We start from the raw sequence: 4,261 nt of genomic DNA, 5'->3' as shown, positions 1-4,261 counted from the left end.
TCCAATAAACTATTCAGAAAAAGCCAGAAGTGGCGCTGTGGCTCAAGTGATAAAAAGGTTAGATTTGAACATGAAAAGGCCCAAGGGGGCTTGGAATGTGGCTTAGTGTTATAGTGCTTGCCTAGCATGCATGAAGCCCTAAGTTCAATTCCTCAGGACCACATCAACAGAAAAGACCAGAAGTGGTGCTATAGCACAGGCCCGGAGTTTAAGCCCCAGGGCCAGAAAAACAAACAAACAAAATCTAGGGCAGGATACAGAATATTCTGCTATGAGATGATCATTGTCTTTGCTGGTAATCTTTACTGACAGACTCCGAGTGACTTATACTTAGTATCAGACACACAAGCGCTGTCCCTCAGCTCTTCAGCTCAAGACTAGTGCTCTACCACTTGAGCTACAGTGCCACTTTGGTTTTCTGGTGGTTTATTGCAGATAAGAGTTTCACGGATTTTCCTGCCCTGGCTGGCTTTGAACAGTGATCCTCAGATCTCAGCCTCCTGAGTAGCTAGGATTATAGGCCTGAGCCACCAGCACCCAGCAGCCATAATTTTTTTTTTTTAGTAGTACTGGTAATTGAACTCAGGACCTTATGCCCACTAGGCAAGTGTTCTACTACTTGGGTCATACTCCCAATCCTGTTCCCTTAATTTTTGAGGTTAAGGTTTGCTTATAATAAACAACTTATGTATGAGACATCATGCTAAAACTATTCCATAATAAAAGGCCCATTACTGACTTTTCCTTAGGAACACCATCTGGGTGGTTAGTGATGTGATAACTTTAGATAAGTGTCCTCCAAAAGCCCTTGTTAAAGCCCTCGTCTTCAGCTCTATTGGGCAGCAGAGAAACCATTAGGAATTGGGGTTTAGTAGGAAGTCTTAGGTCATTGGGGCATGCGCCCAAAGGATGTTGTGGGACTCTGGTATCTTCCTTTTATTTTTGTTCCCTGTTAATGAGATGAGCAGCTTTGCTCTGCACTCGCTTCCACAAGGATGTGCTGCCTCACCAAAGGCTCAAAGAGTAGTGTCATCAACTGAGCCCTTTAAAACTGTCGGCCAAAATAACTCTTTTCTATTTCCCTCTCTCCCTCTCTCCTTCCCTCCTCCCCCCACCTTCTCTGTGTGTGTGTGTGTGTGTGTGTGTGTGTGTGTGTGTGTGTGTGTGTGTGTGTGTGTGTGTGTGTGTGTGTATGCTGGTTATGGAGCTTGAACTTAAGAACTGAGTACTACCCCATAGTTTTTCTCACTCAAGGCTGATCCTCTACCTTTTGAACTGCAGCTCTATTTCTGGCTTTTTTTATGGTTAAATTGGAGATAAGAATCTTATGGACTTTCCTATCTGGACTGGTTTTGAACCACAATCTCCAGATCTCAGCCTTTTGAATAGCCAGGATTATAGGCATGAGCCACCATTGCCCAGCTAATCTTTTCTATTTCTGTGTTTATTATCTCAGGCTTTTGTTGTAGTGATAGATACCTGTATAACACAGATGAATATATATATTCATAACAAATTTGTATAAGAACATTACATTTTAGGATATTAGGGATTAAACATACGCTGTTGCTTGTCATTTAGAAAGATTATCTTTCCAGTCATGAGTGGGCAGCTCAAGCCTGTAATCCTAGCTACTCAGGAGGCTACAATCTGAGGATTGTGGTTAAAGGTCAGACTGAGCAAGAAACTCAGTGAGACTCACCTCCAATAAACTACCAAAAAAGTATCTTCATCAAAATAATGCTCCAGGAAAAAGAGCCATCATTCATTGGCAGCTTTAATACTTTGAATAAATTTTGTTGCCCTTATTTTCTAGTCTCTTTGCATACTCTTTGCCCAGTTACTCTGGGATGCCATGGAGCTGGAAGCTGTTGAGTACCCCCGGGGAACAGCACTATCTCTGCACTGGAGAGTTGTCACCAGACAGAGGTGAGGATTAGTGAAGCTTCCCTTTTAAATATAGGAACTCTTGACTTTGATCGCAGAATAAGAATTTCTGGACAAGTCACAATGGTAAGAAAACTTGGCAGAGCTTTATTAAGTAAACAAGCAAGGAAACAGACAAACAAAAAAGCAGACAAACAGAAGGGCAGGAGCATACTCTAGCAGAGTGTGAGTGCTCTCATAGGGACATAGGGACACAAAGACACAGACACAGACACACACAAGAAGACACCCAGAGAGAAACCCAGCTCCTTGGGCTGTTGGGTATTTATAGGGGGTCTGGCTTTAAGGTATGCAAAGCTAGGTGCTTTGTCTTCACTTTAACTACACCTGGTGCTCCAGGTAAGAATGCATCCTGCCTTAAAACAGATCGTTAGGGCTGGGAAGGTGGCTCAGTGGTAGAGGGCTTGCCTTGCATGCCTGAGGCCCTGGGTTTGATTCCTCAGCACCACATAAGCAAAAAGTAAAAAGCCGGTAGTGGCACTGTGGCTCAAGTGGTAGAGCGCTAGCCTTGAGCTGAAGAGCTGAGGGACAGCGCCCAGGCCCAGAGTTCAGGCCCCACTACCGGACCCAAAAAACAAACGAAAAACCAGATCGTTATCCTTGATACAAGGAGACACCCTGCTATCTGCATTTTGGGGCATCCTGTCAGGCAATTGTGAATTCTTGGGTGAGAAATGCATCCCTTAGGAAAGAACACATTCAGTTGCCTCTCTTTGAAGCAAAAATAGCTAAGTTTTTAGATACCATATTTCTTAGTTGTCTATACTAGGCCTCAGTTTCCATAAGTTACCTGCTTCATTTCCCCCAAAATGACTTTTGTTCCCTTAATCTTAAGGGAAATACATGAAGGAATATATCCTGTACTTGCTGTTAGCTGACCATACCTCATTTTTTCCTAGTCTATGTGGCTTCATTTCCCCCAAAATGACTTTGTTACGTTAATCCTAAGGGAAGTAGATTGTCAAACGTTAAGCTTGAATCTTTGAATCTCTAACATCCATTTACCATGCCTCATTTTCCCTAGGCTATCCTGTCTCATTTTCCCCTAAATGACTTCAGTCCCTTCATCTTAAGGGAAGTTGATGGGTGAAGATCCAGCTGAGTTGGGCATTGGCCCTGCCTAGCCAGGAACCTAAAGTCATGCCCTATCTTATTGAGAGGTGACATGTGAAGATCATTTATTGGACTGCCGGGTTCAGACATCATTAGGAGCATCCTCTAATTTTGAACTGGAAAGGAAGCCAGATGAGAAATTATGGAGGATAATAAGCCATAGAAACAATATAAGGTACAACAGGTTAGTATTTCCCCGCACAGTGATGTCATCATGATAAACAAGTTGTTGTTGTTGTTGTTTTTAACAGGTGGCTCCAGAGAACCAGTGAGGTGTTCATTAAGGCTAAGAACAGGGTCAGACATAGCATTAATCTGAGTGTGTACATTCTGAAGGGATGAGGAGACATTGTTTGAGTTGTTTGGAACATATATATAACATTTAACCTTTATAATTGTGCAGGTTCCTCCTTGGGCTGCAGTAAGGATGTTTAAAGCCATTTTATTTTGGAGGACCACTTGTCTCATCATTTGCACCTCTGAATTTAACAAAGAAATTTCTTTCTTTTTAGTTTTTTTTTTAATCATTTTTTTATTCCCCCCCACTTCTCCCTTCCCTCCCCCCCACCCCCCGCTCAAGTTGTAAAGTTCGTTTTTTGACATAATGTCTTGTACATCTCATTGTTGCAATGTATCCCTATTTAAACAATTTATTTTTCCCTTCCCCTCCCCAAATTATACCAACATCAAATACAGTGAAAACAGGGGTTATACCATTGGGGAAGGGACATACAAAGCAACAAAGAAATGATCTATAAATATGTTAGAAACAATTGCAAGAAAGAAAAAACATTTGAATCTTTATCTTGGGGTTCATTTCGCTTAGTATCAACTTATCTGACTGTTTCTGCTTTTCTCAGACATATACTAGTAATTGAAAATAAGGGAAACCATGGGACCTATGTTTCTTTGGGCCTGGCTTACTTCACTTAATATAATTTTTTCCAAGTCTTTCTATTTCCTAACAAATGGGGCAATTTCATTCTTTCTGATAGAGGCATAGAATTCCATTGTGTATATATACCACATTTTCTTGATCCATTCATCTACTGAGGGGCATCTGGGTTGGTTCCATATCTTAGCTATGCTAAATAATGCTGCAATAAACATAGTTGTGCTGGTAGCTTTAGTATGGTCTTGTTTGTGATCATTTGGATAAATGACCAAAAGTGGGATTGCTGGGTCATAGGGGAGCTCTATG

Source organism: Dipodomys spectabilis, unplaced genomic scaffold (genome assembly GCF_019054845.1).
Source record: "Dipodomys spectabilis isolate Male_0828 unplaced genomic scaffold, ASM1905484v1 ptg000023l, whole genome shotgun sequence".
Lineage (NCBI taxonomy): Eukaryota > Metazoa > Chordata > Mammalia > Rodentia > Heteromyidae > Dipodomys > Dipodomys spectabilis.
The sequence above is the reverse complement of the archived record's forward strand: the minus strand, read 5'-3'. Positions refer to the sequence as shown.